This window comes from Chiloscyllium plagiosum, chromosome 13, assembly GCF_004010195.1.
Source record: "Chiloscyllium plagiosum isolate BGI_BamShark_2017 chromosome 13, ASM401019v2, whole genome shotgun sequence".
NCBI lineage: Eukaryota > Metazoa > Chordata > Chondrichthyes > Orectolobiformes > Hemiscylliidae > Chiloscyllium > Chiloscyllium plagiosum.
The window spans coordinates 56521489-56545477 of record NC_057722.1 but is presented as its reverse complement, the minus strand read 5'-3'; the positions used below and the strand labels follow the sequence as shown (position 1 = coordinate 56545477).

The 23989-nt window shown below is 41.4% G+C and overlaps 1 long non-coding RNA gene across 1 annotated transcript in view; it reads right to left on the bottom strand.

Moving 5' to 3' along the window:
- LOC122556073 overlaps positions 1-17697 on the bottom strand; it is a 49026-nt gene extending 31329 nt beyond the window's left edge. Inside the window, exon 1 of the long non-coding RNA XR_006313459.1 lies at positions 17486-17697. This is a non-coding gene — a long non-coding RNA (uncharacterized LOC122556073). The remainder of the gene's footprint in view (positions 1-17485) is intronic.
- Positions 17698-23989: the final 6292 nt, after the last annotated feature.

The window sequence follows — 23989 nt, the reverse complement described above, 5'->3', positions numbered from 1 at the left end:
CTCAGACACTGAAGCAATCCATGTCTGAATGTTGCAAGACCTGGACCGTATCCAAGTTTGTGCTAAAAACGGCAAGTAAGGTTTGTGCCACATGAATGCAAGGCAATCAGCATGTCCAGTAAAAGCGAATCTAATGTCCGCCCTTTGCCACTTTTTGGCAATGCCTCCCCAGAGGTTTTCCTAAAGGCTGTCCAGGAGAGAATGCCAGTGCTTTTACACAGCCCTATTTTTGAGTTGAGCCTCAACTCAACTTGAGCCTCAACTTGTTAGCTTTGTCATACTTCACCCTTCCCACAACACTGTAAGCATTCAACGACAAACAAGACTCCTAAAGAGCTGATCAACATGGACAGGAGCTTTAACCCAGATGCTGTAAACATTTAGACAAAATAAAAACAATTTTTTTTCTGAAGGAGCCAAGTTAGTGAAGATGACCAGAGCTCAAAGGAAAATGTTTACCGTTCCAATCTTGGCGTTGCATATATATATATGGCTTGTGAACAGACATGTCTCCCATTTTTGTGAAACAAAATAGAGCCCATGAATGTACTTCCAGTATCTTGAGGTGTTAATGACTATTCATGACTTGCTAATAGATGAAAAGCAGATTCCTGCTAATTATGGCCGGTAAACCCAAGCCAATTCCAAATTTCTGAGAACCTGATTGCAAACATTTAACCCTCTGACAGGAAGCTGATGTTTTGATTCCTGTACAAATAAGTTCTTCTGTGCAACCCCATTCTAAAAGCCCCAGGCATGCCTGGAAAATTCACCTGATGCATATTATCAGTATTTTCTATTCCAATTTGTAAAGTTTTATGAGTCGCTTGCTTCTTATGGGAGATTTCAAGGGGATCTGTGAATTTTTTAAAAATTACTTTTAAAAATGGTGAGTAATACACATTTTGTATAAAAGGGGGATCAAGCCACAGAAACTGGGAAGTTCAACCTGTTTGCATCCTTTAAAATGTCAAGGAGTTGTTGAGGTTGAACAGTGGGTCATTGTCCTTATGGAGAAGGAAGAAAAACATGTCAATCCTCGGAAAAGAAGAAGATGGCCAACTGATCACTCTGTTGCTGGAATCATGGAGCAGCCTGGGCAGAGAAAATTAATAAGGTCTTCTAGATTTCAGAGTGGTGTGATGTTGTTGGCAGGGACTCTGTGGATGTGCTTATGTGAGGATTTCCTCAGGGTCCCAAGGTGACCCAGCTGGTACGTAGGATCAAGGCACCTCCCCAGTTTTCTTGGAGTGGAATTGAAGGGGAATTTCCTCTGAAGTGCAACAATTTATTTAATGAATTTTAACTGAAATGATAAATGAATCATCCTCAATTTTGTACATAATGGAATAAATTGATGGTCAACTTGTTTAAAGGTGCTAACAAAAGCTACAATGATATTTCATGTTCCCACAATCCTCAACCTGTGGTTAACCCTCCCATTTGGAAGAGATGTTGGGAATCCAACCTCTGAACTTTGATGATGTCAAATGCCTTACCATAAGGTGTAGTAACAGAAGTAGACCATTCAACTTATGTCTGAACCACATTATAGGAAGGATGTGAAATCAGTGGAGAGAGTGCAGAGGAGATTTATCACGATGTTGCCTGGACTAGAAAGCTTCAGTCACAAAGCCAGATTGGACTGGGGTTGTTCTCCTTGGAGCACAGGAGATCGAGAGGGGACATGATTGAGAGGTGTAAAATTATGAGAGGCATAGATAGGGTAGACAGGAAGGAACTTCTCCCCTTGACGGAGAGATCAATGACCAGGGGCATAGATTTAAGTTAAGGTGCAAAAGATTTAGAGGAGATGTGATGAAAAGTCTTTTCACTCCGAGGATGGTGGGAATCTGGAATTCCCAGCCAGTAAGGTTGGTAGAGGCAGAGATCCTCATAACATTTAAAAATGTATTTAGATGTGTACTTGCAATGCCAAAGCATACAAGGCTATGGGCCAAGTGCTGGAAAAAGGGATTAGAATGAGTAGGTGGTTGTTTTTGACCAGTCTGGACACAATGGGCCAAGGGGACTTTTTCCGTGTTGTCGACCTCTATGAGAATCTGCCCCACCATTCAATGAGTAGGCGCTGATCTGGTAACCTTCAACTCCACACACCTTTCTTTTCCCCATAACCCTTGTTAGACCATATAGGACATATAGAACAAATAGTCCATATAGGACATAGAACAATACAGTGCAGTACAGGCCCTTCAGCCCTCGATGTTGTGCCAACTTATCTGAAGCCCATCTCACCTACACCAGTCCATTATCATCCATATGTTTATCCAATGACCATTTAAATGCCCTTAAAGTTGGCGAGTCTCCTATTGTTGCAGGCAGGACATTCCACGGTTTTACGCTCTGAGTAAAGAACCTACTTCTGACATCTGTCCTATATCTACCACCCCTCAGTATAAAGCTATAATCAGTTTTTCTTAACTGATTAAAAATCTCTCTAGCTCAACCTTGAGTATATGTAATGACCCACACCTCAACACCCTCTGCAGTAATTTTTTTTTTAGATTCACTACTGTCAGAGAGAACCAATTCTTCCTCATCTCTGTTTTAAATGGATGACCTCTTACTCCGAGATTATGCCCTTCTAATCCAAGACTCTCCCCGTAAGGGCTAACAGCCATTCTTCATCTACCCTGTCAAGTCCCCTAAGAATCATGGATGTTCAATACAGCATCCTCTCATTCTTCTAAACGCCAATGAGTACAAGTTCAACCCCCTCAACCTCTCTTCATAGAAAATCTTCCATACCCAGAATTCAACCTGATGGATCTTCTCTGCACCGTCTCCAATGTCAATACATCTTTCCTTAGATAACAGGACTTTTTACATATTCTAGATGTGGTTTGACTCAGACCATCTGTAGGTTTAGCAAGATCTCCATATTTTTATATTCCATTCCCATTGAAATAAAGACCAACAGTCAATTTGGTTTCCTATGGCCTGCTGAATTTGAATACTAGCCTTTTGTGATTCATGCACAAAAATCCCCAAATCCCTCGGTGCTGCATCTTTCTGCAGTCTTTCTCCAGGTAAATAATATTCAGCTTTTTTCATCCTGTATGTCCTTGGTGCAGTGGGAGTGGGAGTTCCTGGACCTCCTCCACTGCCAAATCTAAGTCACCCAACAACTGGGTGAGGAAGAACGCCTTATCTTCCGCCTTAGGACTCTTCAACCACACATCAGTCAACATTGACTTCACCAGCTTCCAAATCTCCCCTCACCCCATCTCATCACAAATCCAACCCTCCAACTCTGCATCACCCTCTTGACCTGTCCTGCCTGTCCATTTTCCTTCCCACTTATTCACTCCATCCTCCTCACTGACCTATCCCTATTAACCCTGCCTGCATCCACCTATCACCTTCTCAGCCAACCCCACCCACCTATTTATCTCTCAGCCCCCTTTCCCCTCTATATTCCTGATGAAGCGTTTATGCCTGAAACATCGAGTCTCCTGCTCCTCGGATATTACCTGACCTGCTGTGCTTTTCCAGCACCACACTTGTTGACTGTGACTCTCCAGCATCTGCTGCTTCACTTTGTCCTCAAGAGTCTGTAAGTAGCCTGGTTTGCACTGCCTTATCAAACACCTTTTGGAAATAATCCACAAGGAGAAGATAAGAACTACAGATGCTGGAGATCAGAGTCGAAGATTCTGCTCCTCAGATGCTGTCTGACCGGCTCTGGTTTTCCAGCACTTCATTCTTCAACCTTTTGAAAATCTAAATGTATTACACCTGCTGGATTCCCTGATCGCTACCTCCTTAGAAACAATAAATACAGGGCTCATTCCTGAAGAAGGGCCTGTGCCCGAAACGTCGAATCTCCTGTTCCCTGGATGCTGCCTGACCTGCTGTGCTGTTCCAGCAATAAAGTTTCAACGAGGCATGACTTCCCCTTTACGAAGCTATGTCGAATCTGCTTGATTGTATTATGTGCATGGCCTGAGTGCATACATTTGTTGGGTAAGAATGTGTCTTAAGGGTGGCATGGTGGCTCAGTGGTTAGCACTGCTGCGTCACAGCACCAGGGACTCAGGTTCGACTCCGGCCTCAGGTGACTTTCTGTGTGGCATTTGCACATTCTCCCTGTGTCTGCGTGGGTTTCCTCCAGGTGCTCCGGTTTCCTCCCACAATCCAAAGATGTGCAGGTTAGGCGAATTGGCCATGCTAAGTTTCCCATAGTGTTAGGTGCATTGGTCAGGGGTAAATGTTGGGTCAGGGAATGGGTCTGGGTGGGTTACTCTTTGGAGGGTCAGTGTGGACTTGTTGGGCTGAAGGGCCTGTTTCCATTCTGTAGGGAATCTAATCTAAATCTTTAATTTATGCAAACCTAATTTAGATTGTAATTCCAGACGGCATTCAAGAGAAATCTACAGATTACAATTCTGTAGTTGTAAGCTTTGAGCAGGTTTTGCATTCCTAATGAAGGGCTTTTGCCCGAAACGTCAATTTTCCTGCTCCTCGGATGCTGCCTGATCTGCTGTGCTTTTCCAGCACCACTCCAATCTAGACTCTGATTTCCAGCATCTGCAGTCCTCACTTTTGCCTTTACTTTCAAGGAGTGCATTGAAAGGCCAGCTAGTTATAACCTGCCAGAAACTGGATCCACATTAACTCAGATAGATCCTTTCTATTATGTATAAATGCCAACATAATGCAACTCAGCACTTAAATGTGACTTACAATAAAGTGCTAGAGTTGAGCATCTCAAGGAGTGAAGCAGTAAAAAAAGTGAGGTGATTATCACTATAGCATATGTGTGATCTGAAGGTATAAAGGTCTCCTTCTGTATGATTCTGACACCAGTCCATCTTACTCCTGAGCCACTGGAAGCATGGTGTGCCACTAGAAGCATGCTCCTCTGCTGTAAGCTATTAACTTCGTATGAGCCAACAACTAGATGTCTGAGAAATGTAGTGCTTGTACATCGTAGTTAGCTATAACAGACATCTATTGGATTCTACACTACCGTGACATCCACAGCTATTCTTATATGTAATGAAGCATAACACAAGTGTGGCCACATCAGATAAAATAATGCTGGAGGCAAACTCACATCATAGATAGGAGCAGCATGTTGTGATAAGGGCATAAGGGAATTGCAGACAAATATTGATAGTTAAATGAATGGGCAAACATCTGTCAGATTAAGTATAATGCAGGCAAATGTAAAGTTGTTCATTTTGGTGGGAAGAATGAAAAAAGCTGAGTATTGTTAAAGCTGTGAGCAACTTCTGAATTCCAAGGTGCAGAAGGGTTTAGGTATTCTGGTGCATGAGTAACAAAATGCTGGTATGCAGCCACGGCATATAGTCAACCATGTCAAACACATTACAAGCCATTGGAAAGAATCTGCTGTAAATCACTAACAATTGCATTGCCACATTTGCAGTGCCATTTGTTAAGGTGTAAGGATATGAGTTTGAAATGAGACATAAGCCAGGCGCTGGGATGATTTTGTCTAACATGCTGAGCAGATTACCCAGCCTACACAAAGATCAGGATAATCCACTTGATCTATAAGTTGATACTCAAGACTATGAGGTTGAAGACATTCTCAAAGTGGATCTGTTACACTTGCCCCGAACCAATGTGAACAGCAACTGCCAAAGATAAGCCGCTACAAGAATTGCAAAAGACCATTATTCAGGAATGACATTTCAGCTGGGTTGAAGAAAGTGAGGACTGCAGATGCTGGAGATCAGACTCAAAAAGTGTGGTGCTGTAAAAGAACAGCCGGTCAGGCAGCAATCCTCATGAAGAACTTATGCTCGAAACATCACCTCTCCTGCTCTTCGGATGCTCCCTGACCTGCTGTGCTTTTCCATTACCACACTTCTTGTATCGACTGAGCAGCTGAGAAGATTCCTTCATTTTGGCCTTCAGAGACATTTCTGGAAGACAGGATCAAGCAGATAATTAACACTGTGCATAATCCCAGCTCCATACTGAGTACAGGAATGTCCACATTCTGTTAGCACACATAACATAAGATTTCATTGCATGCAATGAAACAAATGAAAAATAAATTAACCAGGAACTTAAAATCAAGAAATCCTCCCAACATGTATAATAGGTGAGATGTCCCCATTATTCTATTATCATTTATTTCCCAAACATGATTTACACAAAGATAATTACAAGCAAGCATTTGGTCCAAAAATATTTGCACTCAGATCTTAGTGGATCTAAGAATCTCTTTACTAGCTAATGAATGGTTTCATCAATATAAATGTAATTGTTTACTCTGAAATGTTTCTTCCAGTTACTGTAAGACCTGTTTCTTAAGATAAAGTAGGAAAATTCCAGTTATAGTCACAGAGTCATAGAGATGTACAGCATAGAAACAGACCTTTTGGTCAAACCAATCCATGCGACCAGATATCCCAACCCAATCTAGTCCCACCTGCCAGCACCCGGCCCATATCCATCCAAACCCCTCCTATTCATATACCCATCCAAATGCCTTTTAAATGTTGCAATTGTACCAGCCTCCACCACTTCTTCTGGCAGCTCATTCCATACACGTGCCACCCTCTGAGTGAAAAAGTTGCCCCTTAGGTCTCTTTCATATCTTTCCTCTCTCACCCTAAACCTATGCCCTCTAGTCCTGGACTCCCCAACCCCAGGGAAAAGACTTTGCCTATTTACCCTATCCATGCCCCTCATAATTTTGTAAATCTCTATAAGGTCACCTGTCAGCCTCCGATGTTCCGGGGAAAACAGCCCCAGCCTGTTCAGCCTCTCCCTGTAGCTCAAAGCCTCCAACCTTGGCAACATCCTTGTAGATCTTTTCTGAACCCTTTCAAGTTTCACAACATCTTTCCAATAGGAAGAAGACCAGAATTACACGGAATATTCCAACAGTGGCCTAACCAATGTCCTGTACAGCCGCATCATGACCTCCCAACTCCTGTACGCAATACTCTGACCAATAAAGGAAAGCATACCAAACACCTTCTTCACTATCCTATCTACCTGCGACTCCACTTTCAAGGAGCTATGAACCTGCACTCCAAGGCAGTTATCGGACTTCACATGATTCAACTGAAATTTGTTTGGATGGTTTCATCTAGCACACATTGTAAACTACCAGCATTTGTATTTGTTAGAAATAAATATGCAAATCAGTTGTATATTTAACACCAAATGGTGAAGGCACAAGTCAATCCCCCAGTAGATTTTTAAGTTGTCGTTGGAGGGATCCTCTTTAGTTCAGTAATTGAATGTTACCTTTGAATTCATATTATTTGGGCCTTCTGATGTGCATCACTGTTATTCTTGGCAGAAATCTGGGATAATTCTTATTAAGATATTCTTTAAAAGAATTTCTACCGAATGACTTCCTCTCATATCTAGTGTCCAACCCTTTTGATGAAGGTTTTCCTTAATTGGCTATATGCAAACAGCAGAGGGTGTACTTGAGTCACAAAATTGTCAGTTTATTGATTGAATGTGATTTCTTCATCATTCATCTCTGTCTTCCTGTTTTTGAAGAGGGCACTGATAATTACGTTTTGAAACTTTCATCTTGGAAATAAAAACCCGCAGTGAAGAAGCATATGACTGAGACTCAAAATTAGAACTTCCATGATCTGACATGTTGCAATGTATTAATGCTGATGTTTTTCAACTACTCATTAGCATCATATTTAGTGATTTCTGACTAACTGTCTGTGTGGAGTTTGCACATTCTCCCCGTGTCTGCGTGGGTTTCCTCCGGGTGCTCCGGTTTCCTCCCACAATGCAAAGATATGCAGATTAAGTGAATTGGCCATGCCAAATTGCCCATAGTGTTTGGTGCATTAGTCAGGGGTAAACATAGGGGAATGGGTCTGGTTGGGTTACTCTTCGGAGGGTTGGTGTGGACTTGTTGGGCCAAAAGGCCTGTTTCCACACTGTAGAGAATCTAATCTAATTGTCTGGAGAGTGTCTGAGACTGTAATTTTAAGGGAGTAATGATCTGGTAAGATCACATCTAATGATAGGGAGTTCACTTTGCATTTGTTACCCAGTAATTCAAGTGAAGTGATTTTTTTGGAAAGTTATCTGTCAACACACAGATATCCTCATTCCAGGTGTCACAAACAGTAGCAAAACAAGCAAGGGTGAGTATTTATATGGAGAAAGTGAGGTCTGCAGATGCTGGAGATCAGAGCTGGAAATGTGTTGCTGGAAAAGCGCAGCAGGTCAGGCAGCATCCAGAGAACAGGAGAATCGACGTTTCGGGCATAAGCCCTTCTTCAGGAATCCTACAAGCACAGGCCTATATTGGCGATGCAGGTCCTACAAATGGCAATGTGTAAACTAGCCACATTATTGGCGATGTTTTCTATGTGTGTAAGGAGCAGAGGCAGGTGAGGGATGTGGAGCAGTAAGAAGGGGATTAAATCTGTCCTGAGTCTAAAAGGAATCCTTCAAATAATATGCCTTTCTTAACAGTATTACTTTGGAATCATCCAATCATGTCGTTTGAAGCACAGTAATTAGTGATATTCCTCCTCCAAAAAAGGTCTAAAACTCTGCCAGTGACCAAATGAACTCACACAAACATACAATCAGCAACAGAAAGACACCATTTAGCTTCTTGAGCCCACTCTGCCATTCAATAAGATCATGCCTGATCTAATTGTAACCTCAAAATTCACTCTCTCCTATCTCTGATAACCTTTCACCCTCTTGCTTAGTAAGAATCAATCATCCCACCTTAAAAAGATTAAAGGACTAGGGATTATGTCCGGTATGGACTGGTTGAACCAAAGGTTCTGTTTCAGTGTTCTATGACTATTACTCTGCTTCCACCATATTTACAGAATGACGGTTTCAAAGACACAGAGAAAAAAAATTGCCTCATCTTGGTTAAAATGGTACATCCTGATTCTCAAACAACAATAGTTATAGTTTCTCTCATAGAGTCATAGAGATATGCAGCATGGAAACAGATCATCTTGATATCTAGTCCCATTTGCCAGCATTTGGTCCATATCCCTCTAAAGCTTTCATATTCATACATACAACCAGATGCCAGTTTAAGTGTTATAATTGTACTGGACTCTACCACTTTCCCAGGCAGCTCATTCTATACACATACCACTCTCTGTGTGAAAAAGTCGTCCCCTTAGGTCCCCTTTAGGTCTTCCCCTCTCAACCTAACCTATGCCCTCTCGTTTTGGACAACCCCAACCCAGGGAAGAGATATTGTCCATTTACCCTATCTTTGCACCACATGACTTTATAAACCTTAATAAGGCCACTCCTCAGCCTCCAACACTCTCGGGAAAACAGACGAAGCCTACTTCCTCATAAGTGGAAATATCTTCTCCACATCTACCCTGCCAAGGCCCCTCAGGATCTTAAATGTTTAAATTAAGTCACCTCATACTCTTCGAAACTTGAAAAGATTCAAACCTCATCTGCACAACCTTTCTTAATAAGAGAATCCTTCACTCATTGCAGGTATAAGTCAATTAAAGCTCTGAATTGTCTCCTTCATTCTGGCAATTACAACTGGAATGCTGCCTGATTCAATTCCTGATCTGTGCTGGTTGCTGTGTTTAGCCAGTGTGGCAATATATTTAGATTTAGTGTTCCTGAACTATGGACATCAAAAAATATTAATCAATCTTTGGAAAACTCTTTATGTGATCAATAAGTGAGGAATCAACCCCTTTGATCCCCATGATCAGTCTACTGAGTTTCTACATCCACTTGAGTAAAGCACTGGTAGAAACGTATCCCAAAAAGACACGTGAGACTTTAATTTCAAAAATTGAAAGTCAAAGCCATTCCTCATGAATGTTCTGGGTAGCAAACAGCTCACTTTAATTGGAGGAATAAATCAAGCTAACCAGGGAATAAATGTTAAAAGGTACCACAATCAAACAACTCACTTATTCAGTCATGAGCACTACTTCTCCCTGATGTCTTCAAGAGGAATAACAACTCTTTTGTACAGACTGGTACTGTGTTACTACACAGGACTGCCAAGCATTCAAATTGCTCACAGCCCACAATATGACTGGAAAGTGTCTATTTTCGAATGTTGTATCAGAATGTGCCATCTCACAATCTATCTGAATTTTGTAATACAAATGCACTATAGGATATTCATTGTTGAAACACACTAAACAGCGGCTTGCTTTTGTCAATTTTATATTGTTAACACTAGTTGAAGTGGACACAAACAGTTGAGTCTTCTCCCCTGATTTAAGGTTCACAGTTAGAAACAGTATTGTTGCAGTATCATGAATTAGCCAATGCCATTCACAAAATGACCTCACTGACACTCATGTTTTAGTGATATGGAAAACAGTGAGCAAGATTTAAACTTCTGGGAGTTTTGGCAATCTGTAATTCTGCATCTTCTCAAATTTGCAGTTGTCCCTTCTTGTTGGGTCTGCTCTTCAATGAGCAAAATTAACGCAAAGGCTAACAAAACAGATCCCAACTCATTGCTGACAATTCAATAGCTATTTAAAAGTTGGAAATCAGAAAGGAAATGAAGGAGTGGTATTAAAAAGATGGTAAATTATGACACAACCTACAGTTTAGATAGAACATTTAAAAAAAACAACATATTTCAAGGTTTTTATAGGAAAATTACCAAACTGTTGGGATAAAATTTAAAAGAGGTGATTGAAGCTGCACAAAAAAATAGTCTTTGTGGGGGTTTTGAATGACTGTGCATAGCGTGGTAACACGGCCCACTACTCAACCCTGGTATTTAAGCTCTATGAGCTTCCTCCCACTCTACCTTTGCCCACTCGAATCTGCATCCCACTGATTACTTTTCATTCATGTATATGTCAATGCTCCCTTTAAATGGAAAAGTGCTATTTGTTTTTGAAATAACTCTACACAGGCCAATATCACATCACCTTTATTTACATGGGGAGAGTCCTTGACACTAATCCAGCTCCCTCAGAGCCAGCTCTCAGAGTAGACAGGATGTCTGACACTCCTGTTTATTTTTCCCCAGCACCCATGTTGTGTGTGTGTGTGCAAGTGTGAGACACAGTGAAAGACACAAGGTGTACAAATCTTTATTCAATTTTCACCACCAGGAAGAGAGGAAACACCCGAGTGGTCAGTGACAAGCAGTGCCCTTCACATCAAAGGGCAATGCTGCATGATCAAACAATGAAGGGGAGGGACACTTCTGTTTATATCTGTCAGCCAGGCTCCTTAATTGGACCAGATTAACAGCCCCAATCAGGGAACTCATAGTCTATGAGGTCTACCTGGCTGACCTCGTTATAATCATTACAGCCCTAAGCAGTCCATGTACCAATGAATTGCATATTCTCAGCACTCTCTGCATAATAAATTCCTTCTAAATGATATATTCAATCTACTGGTAAATACGTTATATTCAGTTTCTTTTCATTCATGGAAGGAAAATATTGTTGGCTGCGCTAGCATTTGTAGCCCTTAAGGAGGTGGTGGTGAGCTACCACATGACAGACTTCCAAATCAAGAAGATGAGTGGTTTGGAGGGGAATTTGCAGAGGTGGGTGTTTCTATATATCTGCTGTCCTTGTCCTTCCTTCAACCAAGATGGTTCACCATACACTTAATTATCTTTAATTTCAATTGCATTAAGGTTCCAAGCAGGAGTCAGTTACATAGACTCATAGAATCCCTACAGTGTGGAAACAGGTCATTTGGCCCAACAAGTCCACACCAACCCTCCAAAGAATAACCCACCATGACCCATTCCCCTACTTTATTACTCTAAATTTGCCGCTGACTAATGCATCTAACCTGAACACTATGGGCAATTTAGCATGGCCAATTCACCTAACTTGCACATTCTTGGATTATGGGAGAAAACTGAAGCACCCAGAGGAAACCCATGCAGACATGGGAAAATATGCAAACTCCGCACAGATAGTCACCCGAGGCTGGTATTGAACCTGGCTCTCTGGTGTTGTGAGGCAGCAGCGCTAGCCACTGGCCCATTGTGCTGCACAGAGGCTTCAGAAACATCCCAGGGAGGTCACTAGGTCTGAGCGACAAGATCCTACTCTTGCCCCAGGATGGAGATTGTGAGACCAGATAGGAAAGGACACCGCAGGAGGAGGGGATGTGGGGATACCCCCACAAACCCCATGTTTATCTTGCAAGGGGACAGTCCTCTCAGGTTAACCTGGCAACCAGCTGCCATCTTGGTGAGGACAAAGTGAGTGGTTTGGGAGTGGGGAGCATGGGCGCCATCTTGGTGAAGGACCCATCAGTTGTCATTTCTGGGAGAGAATTTCAACCTTGTGGCAGCCTTTGTGTCAATAGGAGTTTCATCATTTCACTGAGTTTACAATGTGTGCTCTTAAACCAGGAAAAGCGCGTAACAGAGAGAGAGAGAGAGAAAGCTCCAGAAGAGAATCACAAAGGCAGGTTGTAAATTTGAGGTGAATGAATGTGGTAATTTGCAGGGCTGGAGTAGAAAGTGGGTGGTTTCAAGATTATATTCCTGTATTTTGGGCTATTTTTCCACAATATTAGCTGTCCTGTCCAGTATGGTATCATCTACAAATTCTCATCCGTACCTCAGATTTTTCAGTGATGAGCAATGTGTGACAATGTTTTACATTTTCTGCCAGAAGGTGGGAAAATAGATAGGAAAGCTGTGAAAAATTGAAGAATACACCCCTGGAGTGCAAAAATAGGGTAATTTAAAATTCTGTTATCAATCGTGGGACAAGGGTCACTAGCTCTGACTGAATTTATTCTATGCACTGTATCCAAAGCTCTGAGAGAATCAGCCCATTCGGTCACATGATTGTATTGATTGCAAAAGGTAGCAAGCCATCAGGCTGAGAATGAACGACAGTCATTGTCGCAATTGGACATATTCACATGACCTCCAGCTCCAACTAGTGGACTATATGCTTCATGCATTGGTCATCACAGATATCATCATCCAAGTGCATCCCTTTCAATTGCAAGTTGAAAACCAAGCAGATTCAGCATTAGCCAGAGATTACTCAATTAGCTATGAGGCAAACAGCCTCATGTTTGTAAGTGATCAACAGAGAAAGAAACAAAACTCTTTTGATAACTCTATAACCCTTCTCCCAGGATACCTACATCAGTCTCGTGGAAATGAATTCTTCATTCCTGGAAAATCCAGGAGTTGGCGCATCTGATTGAGGATAAGGGAAATATACGTTGTCCAAGAGTGAAAAAGTAAGATAGTATGTAAGATCGGACTGGTGAGCCTACAACAGGAAGGAATAGGTGGAAAACCATATAAATCTTAACAGAGGTTGTCTTAGAGGAAGCTAGAGACAGCGCTGCAGTCAGAGAGGTTTACATATAATCTTTTTAAATGAATTTTTGAATGATAGGGAAACAGCATTTGAGTTTGTTAAAGAAGGTAGTGAAATTGTGCATAAGTCGAGAAGCTTATGAGTTTGTCATAGTAACAGAGATGTACAGCACGGAAACAGACCCTTCAGTTCAACTCGTCCATGCCAATCAGTTATCCTAACCTAACCTAGTCCCATTTGCCAGCACTTGGCCCATATCCCTCTAAACCCTTTTCATTCATATACCCATCCAGATGCCTTTTAAATGCTGTAATTGTACCAGCCTCCACCACTTCCTCTGGCAGCTCATTCCAGCATTCTGTGTGAAAAACTTGCCCCTTAGATCTCTTTTATATTTTCCCCCTCTCACCTAAACTTATGACCTTTAGTTCTGGACTCCCCCAACAGAGGGAAGAGACCTTGTCTATTTATCCTGTCTATGCCCCTCATGATTTTATAAACCTCGATAAGGTCACCCTTCAGTCTCCACGCTCCAGGGAAAACAGCCCCAGCCAATTCAGCCTTTCCCAATACCTCCCTTTTTCCACGTATGGAGTCAGCTATTACAAAGGGGCATAGCTTTAAATTAAGGGGTGGTAGGTATAGGACAGATGTTAGGGGTAGATTCTTTACTCAGCGAGTCGTGAGTTCATGGAATGCCCTGCCAGTAGCAGTGGTGGACTCTCCCTCTTTATGGGCATTTAAATGGGCATTGGATAGGCATATGGAGGTTAGTGGGCTAGTGTAGGTTAGGTGGGCTTGGATCGGCGCAACATCGAGGGCCAAAGGGCCTGTACTGCGCTGTATTTTTCTATGTTCTATGTTCTAACCCTATGGTCTAGGATAGCATCTAATAAACTGGTGCCAGGTCTCATAAAGTGTGTAGTGTAGGTAATGGCCATGGGAAAAATTGGAACATTTTGCAGTGAGAGGCTGTGTTTGAGGAGGGAGGGTGCAGGAATGAGTGAGGGAGACCAAGATGGTAGATTTATCGAACTGACAGAATCAGCAAGATATGGACTTTGAGAATCATACGTTATTTTTATTCATTAGAGGTGAGAAGAAGAGGGATTTGATTGTGATATTTTTTGATAAAGGAGTATGAAAAATACTGTTTTTTAGAAATTACAGGCAGTGACCACTATTGCATATTCTTCTGTAAGGTCCTGTTTTCCACCTGTAAACTCCAGCTGTTTACAGTGAATACCAAAGGTGCTCCAATTGTTCTCACCTTGAAATTCAGCTAGTTTAGCAATTAAAACCTGCCAATTTATTTTCCAGAGTTGACAAGCTCAAGGAGCAAAGGTATAATTAGCATCTTTACTGCTGCTAAGGACAAATTAAAAGAAAGAAAGAGACCTCAGAGTTACAAAGAAAGGTGATATTTGACAGTTTCTGTGCAACCAGTAATCTGACGACAATAGTTTTGTCATACAATGATAATACAATTTTAACTTTTATAACTACAAATCATTAAATTTGAAGAATGAGCATTCACTCATTTAATAGCCTTGACACTTGAGAACCAGATCCTTGCATTAACAAACTAGTTATCTTGTCTGTTTAGTTTGGTACCTTGACCACAGCAGCAAAAGTAATAGCTTCATTAATAGAGGTCAGAGTTCAATAATCTAGCTTTGTGACATTTTTAATATTTGTTTGTGAAACACGAGCATTTCTTCCTTGGGCAATATTGGTTGCCCATCCCTAATAGCCCAAACAGGTCAGTGATAACTGGTCATTTCCTAAATTGTTGAGATCAAGGCAATTCAAATGCAAATCAGTCATGTACTGACTACATCAAATACATACATGGGCTTAAAGCACACCAACACTACAATTCAGTTTATTGCAACTGATTTTGGCTAGAGATATATTGTGAAATGATATTGCACACTGCACTATTGACTGTAAGTACAAAAGAATACATCAAAATAAGTTTTTTTTAGAAAGTAGATGGAAGTTTCCATAGTTCTGTAACCTTTCGATTTGTGCTTCAGTGAAAAAATGTCTTTAGCACTCCATTGCTCCCTATGGTGAGAACAGGTGCACAGCATGGACCTGGGCCTTTCCTGTACTGCATAATCCAGTGAGATATTGCACCTTACATTTCCCACAAGTATCAGAAACACCCACCCACAGCTTAGTGACTGTCCCCAAGTCCAAGGGCTTTTGTGCTAGAGTGATAAGCCAGGAGACTTAATTTAAGTCCTAGTCCAGAGGTGAGCCATCATATGTCTGAATATGGTAATTACAAATTTCTATCCGGACCGAATGGGAGAGGGTTTTGTGGTGTCTGAGTCAGAAGCTGCAGGTTCCAGTCCCACTAACCCTGGAGGTAGAGTCATAGAGATGTACAGCCCGGAAACAGACCTTTCAGTCCAATCGTCCATGCCAACCCAGATATCTAACCTAATCTAATCCCATTTGCCAACACTTGACCCATATCCCTCTAAACCCTTCCTATTCATACACCTATTCATATGCCTTTTAAATGCTGTGGTTGTACCAGCCTCCATCCCTTTCTCTGGCAGCTCATTCCATACACACACCACCCTCTTTGTGAAAACGTTGCCCCTTAAGTCCATTTTCAATCTTTCCCCTCTCACCCTAAACCTATCTCCTCTAGTTCTGGACTCCTCCGCCCCAGGGAAAAGACCTTGTCTGTTTATCCTATCCATGCCCCCCATAACATGTCCCAGACTGGTTGATAGAAAATAATTCTGTCTTGCAGATCTTGCTGAGAATTTTGGAATTCACATATGGGAGGAAATAACAGACTCCAACTCCTCTCTGAGCATTCTGCTGCAAAGCTATTCAGTCTGTGAATGTTTTCTGCTACCTGTTTCATTCGCTTGCTAAATTTGAATTCCACAGATTCATTTTGTCAAAAATATATTTATAAATACAAAAGCTACTACTAAAATTATCTGTTTTCACTGATAGTACAGCAAGGAAAAAGAAACCTTTTTTTCAAGAAGTTTGATCTGAAGACAAGTCAGATTACAATTTTTACTAAATTCTCATTGTGCAATCTGGTAATCTCCATGTAACTAGAATTCTTCTGCTGGTGATAAAGGGGAGGTAACAGGGATCCTCAGTGGAGGGCTCTTGCTTTCCATCAGGGACCTGAGGTGGAGGGTGTTCCACGCAGCAGTCCTGTATAACTGCAGATTGCAGTGGTCACGGACTCCCAGCCCAGCTGTTTATTTTGTGGAGCTGTGCAGTCTATGGACGATGTGTATATTGTCATTAGAATCCCTACAGTGTGGAAACAGGCCCTTCAGCCCAACAAGTCCACACTGACCCTCTGAAGTGTAATCCACCCAGACCCATTCCTCTATCCTTTATTTAGCCCAACTAACGTACCTAATCTACACACCCCTAAACACAATGGGCAATTTAGCACGGCCAATTCACCTAACCTGCACATCTTTGGATTGTGGGAGAAAACTGGAGCACCCAGAGGAAACCCACGCAGACACGGGGAGAATGTGCAAACTCCACACAGACAGTCCCCTGAGGTTGGGATTGAACTCGGGTCCCTGGCGCTGTGAGGCAGCAGTGCTAACCACTGAACCCCTGTGCCACCCGTGTTTGCGGGTGTTTGCTCTCCCTTTTTGGTTGTTTGTTTTTGCTTGCATTTCAGCTCCATGCTGCTGATCTTTGGGCATCCAGTGCAGAGTGGTGTGGAAGTTTGGAGGATCTCTTTGTGGGTCTGCTCCTGACTCTGGTCAAGCTGGCTATAAATAGCTCAAGGCAGCAGGCTGTGGAGTGTCATCTCTGCCAACTGTCTGCTTCTGTTCTGCAGTTACGTTCATGCCAGGTGTCATTGGAGAGGGAGCACATGATGTGCTCTGATGTCATCTCTGAACAAAAAGGGGAAATGATAAAGAACCATTTCAGATTACCCATATACACTACTTCTCTATATAACTTCTCCGAGATAAAACGAAATTCAGTATCTAATAAACAGACTCGTGTTCTTCTTTAGTTATTTTTCAGCCATTGGCCTAATGCTTATTGTTTTGCAGAAGTTTGACAGGTCTACCCTTAGGTTTTGATATGGACTCTTTTGCTTAACTACTTCACACTGAGTTGTTGCTGTTCTTACTTTGTGCTGAAGGTTTTACTAATCTCTCACCCATCCTTACCTGGCTCCATGCCATCCACCATTTCCTGGTCGCCTAATTTTGTTTGCAGCCTCGTCCACGAACAAGGCATTTGTTGTAGGGATTGCACGTTATTTAATGTCAACCTGATCACCAACTCCAGGCCTTATGCCAATGAGTATACATCTCATCTTTCAAAACATGCAGTCTGCCTTAAAGTATAGCGGGCTTGCTTTAAATGATGTTCACCTCCCACGAATGCCACCCCCGCTGAGGCATGCCGCCAGTTCAGCAGGATGTTGAGCGCTGGGCTGCACGCCCAGGGAGCTGCTGGCATCCAATGTGAATGGGCACGGGTCAATACTGCGTCGTGATTTTCACGCGCAATTTCGGGAGCAATCCAATTTCGCACCCACGCGTTTTTAAAACACGGGCTTCCAATAGAAGCGGAGTGCAACAGAAAAGAGGAGATTGCATTTTTTTTAAAAGGACGTTAGGTCACCATAGGATCTACATCAAAGGTCTGTAGTACGCTTTTTGAAAAGCAAGGAGAGGAAGCAACAGCATAGTATGAAAGGATATGAGGCCGCTCATTCCTGTCTGGTTATCTGTGCAATGAACTGGGGACATAAAACCCCCGGTAGTGTTGAGTCAAACAGTAAAGTGAGAAACACAATAAATGGAAGATGTATGTTTAACTCAGTAGACCTTCAGAGTTGTATAATGCCTTTTTGTGATTGACATTTCGAGGTTTCCTGCACAGATGATTTCTGACGTGATGTTAAACATATTCCATTCTATGCAATGATGTATTTGTGTTTGAAACATTCATTTAGATTAATTATTAGACATGTTACTGTCTCTAGGTTTACAAGTCTGTTGAAAGCATTATAAAAGGATTGCCCCAACAGAGAGGAATGACTGGAGGGTTATAGTGGAATAAAAACGTAGAAATAGGAAGAGACCATTCAACCTGTCAAGCCTGTTCCATCATTCCCATAAAATCAAATCTGTTCAGTATTCTTAGTCTATCTGATTGGCTTTGCAGGCACCTGCACATCTTTTAACACCTTTGGATAGCAAATGTGCAATGTGGTTCACTGGTAACTGCTCTGTGAAATGGCCTAGCAAGCTCCTCAATTTAAAGGCAGTTAGGGTGGGAAACAAACAGAAGTCTTGCCAATTACACTCACGGAGAAAGTGAGGACTGCAGATGCTGGAGATCAGAGTCAAGAGTGTGGCACTGGAAAAAGTACAGCAGGTCAGGCAGCATCCGAGGAGCAGGAGAATCGACATTTCGGGCATAAACCCTTCATCAGGAAAGACTTCATTCCTGATGAAGGGCTTATGTCTGAAACATTGATTCTCCTGCCCCTCCGATGCTGCCTGACCTGCTGGGCTTTTCCAGCAATTACACTCATAGCCCACGAAAAAAAAGACTTTTTTAATTGTACCACATTTTCTGTACTTTGTAAGAGAGTGTTTTAATGCTTTACCAAACTCCTGTTTCTTCTCTCCTCAATACTGTGGCTCTGGTTTTAATGTCATGTTCTCTGCACAGAAGAAACTGTTTTGTTCCATCTACCTATACCTTCCTTTCAAAATCCTAAGAGCCTCAACTAAATTATCCCTCAACCTTTAAAGTTTAAATAAAGCTTGGCAAGTATCTGTCAATCAGCATTAACTGACGAATTCTCCATGGCAACATCTCTACCAATCATTGTTGACTTGCCAACCAATCAGCTCACTCTTAGCATGAAATGGAAGATTAAGAGTGAGCTGATGGATATATGTATCAAAGAGAGGGCATTTTATTGGTCACAAGAAGTTTCAAGCCAGTGATGTATGTGTTGGTGGCACAGTCTTTCAATTGTGTAGTTTTAGACAGTGAATGTGCATCTACAGTATGTGGAATAGACTGGCTAAAATGCTCCCTAGACTCAGAGTAATAAGGATTGGGACAAAGTTAAGGAATTTGAGTGTTCCTTTAGTTTCAGATTTGGGGATGATATCCTAAATTTTGATAAGAGTGGTCATTCTTTGTAAAATAGTTGGAATCAATCATTTTATTATCCCAGGCTAGTGTCCAGTAAAATGCTGCTATTAAGTAGGCCATTGATGATGAACATGTGGAGGTGCTGGTGTTGGACTGGGGTGGAAAAAGTTAAAAATCACACAACACCTGGTTATAGTCCAACAAGTTTATTTGGAAGTACTAGCTTTCAGAGCACTGCTCCTTCATCAGGTAAATAGTTAACTGCTGAGTTGGGAGGTCATATTGCAGCTATACAAGAAATTGGTTAGGCCAGTTTTGGAATTCTGTGTGTAATTCTGGTCTCCCTCTATAGGAAAGATGTTGTGAAACTTTAAAAGGTTCAGAAAAGATTTACAAGGATGTTCCCAGGGTTGGAAGGTTTGAGCTATTGGGAGAGACTGAATACGCTGTTTTCCTGGAGCGTCAGAGGCTGATGGGTGACATTATAGAGGTTTATAAAATCATGAGGGGCATGGATAGGATAAATAGACAAGGGCTCTTCCCTGTGTTGGGGGAGTCCAGAACTAGAGGTCATAGGTTTTGGGTGAGAACAGAAAGATTTAAAAGGGACATCTGGCAACTTTTTCACACAGAGTGTAGTGCATGTATGAAATGAGATGCCAGAGGAAGTGGTGGAGACTGATACAATTACAACATTTAAAAGGCATCTGGATGGGTACATGAATAGGGAAGATTTGGAGGGTCTTGGGCTAAGTGCTGGTAAAAGGAACGAGATTAGGTGAGGATATCCGATCGGCATGGATGAGTTGTACATCTCTATGACTCTATGACTGTAAATTGAAGGACATAATCACAGCCTATAGTAAGTCTTTCTTTGGTGAGAGATTTCAATGAGGTAGTGGTAATGACTGGGAGAAAGTGAGGATTGTAGATGTTGGAGATCAGAGTCAAACAATGTGTTGCTGGAAAAACACAGCCGATCGGGCAGCATCTGAGGAGCAGGAAAGTCAACATAAGTTCAAGCATAAGTTCTTCATCAGGAATGAGAGGGTGGCCCAAGGGGGCTGAGAGATAAATGGGATTGGGGTGCTGGGGGGAAGGTAGCTGGGAATGGTAGATGAAGGTAGGGGTGAAGGTCGGAGAGGAGGGTGCAGCGGATAGGTGGGAAGGAAGATTGACAGGAAGGACAGTTCAAGAGGGTGGTGCCGAGTTGGAAGGTTGCATCTGGGATAAGGTGGGGGGAGGGGAAATGAGGAAACTAGTGAAATCCACATTGATGCTGTGTGGTTGGAGGATTCCAAGGTGGAAGTTGAGACGTTCTTTCTCCAGGCGTCAGATGGCTAGAGTTTGGTGGGTGGAGGAGGCCCAGGACTTGTATGTCCTTGGCAGAGTGGGAGGGGGAGTTAAAGTGTTCGGCCACAGGGTGGTGGGGCTATTTAGTGCATGTGTCCCAGAGATGTTCTCTGAAACGTTCCGCAAGTTGGTGTCCTGTCTCCCCAATGTAGAGGAGGCCACACTGAGAGCAACATACTTTAAAGATATGGGTTAAAGAAAAAAGATACATTTTGTAGATTTGACAAAACTAGATTTTTAAATCAAAATAATATATAGTAAAGGTAAGAAAATAATTGTGGAAAAGGGAATGGAAAATTACACAGGAAACAGACTTGGACCAGCAATACAAATTTCTCACTGATAATGAGAGGACTTTACTAACAATGAATTTAGATTAAAAATCACACAACACCAGGTTATAGTCTAATAGATTTATTTGGAAGTACTAGCTTTTGGAGCACTGCTCCTTCATCAGGTAGTACTTCCAAGTAAACTTGTTGGAGTATAACCTGGTGTTATGTGATTTTTAACTTTGTCCACCCAGTCCAACACCGGCACAATGAATTTAGAGACAAATGTACAAATATGAGCACAATACTTATGAATGATAGCAGAAAGCTTTTTTTTAGCAATAGGGTATGTGAAAAGAACCATGCAGCGATAGACAAAATAGATAATAAAATTTTGGCAGAGCAGACAAACTGTAAGTTAACATTTGCATTAATGATGCTAAGAATGTATTGCAAATAGTGAGAGGAAATAGTCAATATCAGTTAGTTTTTAGTAGGGATCCTAAAGTTCCATCAAAAATAAGTGATCAGTGCCTAGCTGGGGGAAAGGGCAAACATTAACATTACTTTCTCAGAGCGATAAGGAAGAATGCAGGAAGAAAGGCTTTCATTAAAGCCAAAATCTCGTGAAAAAAAATTGAATAAAGTATAAGCTAAGGCCATTGGAATTTGTTTTGAATCAGGAAGATATGTTTTATTATATGGGAAGGTATAAAGGAATGGAGAGATCTGGGGAAGTTTGTTAGTATTTATTTATAAAGGTAGAAAAATAATAACTTTACAGCATGGGAACCATGCATGGGAACTGTTTAGATACGCTCTTCAAGGTTACCAATTACAATTTTTCAGATTCTGAAGGACTCACAGAAAGTAATGAGAACCTTGTACCTGTCATACACAAATGTTACATTGCTAGAAGGGCGAAGCTACCACAATTGATGGTTTGTCTGATAAGGGACAGATTCATTCTGATGGTTAATGAGGCCATTAGTCCAAAGGATGACTGCCAAAAGTGGGATCTAATAACAAATAGTTACCAGAAGGGCTAGTCAATGGAGAAGAGCTATGATAAGTAGCTGTACAAGCAGGTTAGGGACAGGGATTGGAAACATGAAGTGCACAGATTAAAAAATGATAGAATGCAGTGTGAGCTCAAACAGTCAGTCTGGTAGTGAACATGTTCATAGAAAGGGATGACAAGCCATCCGAAGGAATCCTTTTAACACGAGGTAGAGATCAAACAGTGGCAGTACAGAAAGAGAGAAGGCAGGTTAAAGGGTCTTCTTAGGACAAGAATCATAGAATCCCTACAGTGTGGAAACAGGCCTTTCAGCCCAACAAGTCCACAACAACACTCCTAGACCCATCCTCCTACCCTATTACTCTACATTTACCCCTGACCGATGCACTTAACCTACACATCCCTGAATACTATGGGCAATTTAGCATTGCCAATTCACCTAATCTGTACCTGTTTGGATTGTGGGAGGAAGCCCATGCAGACATGGGAAAATGTACAAAATCCACACAGTCACCTGAGATTGGATTCCTGGCACTATGAGGCAGCAGTGCTAACCACTGAGCCACCATGCTGTCCCATTAGGAATGTGTTGCAAACCAAGAATATAATGAGAAGCCTACGTGATTAGGAAGTCTGTGTGTTCTTGAACAAACTATAAGATTAGTCAATAAAATATGCCAATCAACATGGAATACAAAGCTGGAGGGAATTTCAGGTGTACACAGAAGTGCCAGATAGCGGCCAACCAGCCCCATGACAAGGTTGAATATATATGGAAAAGATAGTTCATAATAAAGGTAAAGAAAAATTTGTGGCATGAAATTTTGAATGAAAACGGAGAGACCAAGTTATGAGTCGTTAACAGCAGGAAAAGCAATTTTTTAGAACCACTCTGAAGATGTCATATTATACTTGAAATGTTAATTCTTCCTTTCTCCACAGATCCTATAGACTGGCTACATTTCTCCAGCATTTTGTCTTCTAATTGCAGAAGTTATTCCCTTTTCTTTATGTGGTAATTTCAAGCATGGGTCACTTACAGAGGGAGGAGAGGGTGATGGACAAGCTAATTAATATAGAAAATACAAGAGGCAACAATTCTGCTAATTCTTGAATTTACCTTGTACCTTCTATCACTGTACTTACAGGTTTAGCAGAAGTGTGGAGCTTACATATATATATACAGGAATTTATCTGAAAGCTTGAAGCTACAGTGAAACGAAAGCAAAATAACCCCAGCATCTTAAAAACTCCATTTGATAAAAAGACAACAAATTTGAAAGAAGTTCCTTTTACAAACAGATTATTTTGTTCTTTAATTGACTGACCACTTTGGCGAATACACAAGTTTTCTCTCTGTCTCAGTGGACAAAAGAAAGTTGTGCTTGAAGGAATCAATTTTGCACACATTGGAACAATATAGTCTAATCCAGGATATCCTGAGTCACTGCAGTTAGTGATTGATCAGGTGGTAATTATATGGGCACTTCCTTTTTCCTGTCTTTATGATACTATCTTGTGCTAATTGATTTAATGGATTAACTGAGAAGTTACAACTATATTTAGAAGGTAAATCATTAACTTTCATTATTTCATACACTTATGTAAAGAAGTGCTTGTAAGAAATGTAATCATTGTCAAATTATGACTCCTAATAATGCCATTGATTCTTAATGCCGCAACTTGCTAAGCATTAACATGACAAATGTTATGTTTCATTTGAAATAATGTGAATCTGAATTTGAGTACATGATTATGCTTTGGTTTCCAAATCTCAATTTTTGTTGGATCATTTTCTCTTTGAATCATTTTTTTTAACATTTTTGAGTATGGTTCTTTCTACACTGAAGTGCATTGATGGACTACAAGTCCATCCCTAGCTGAAAATGTGCTGCTGAAAAAGT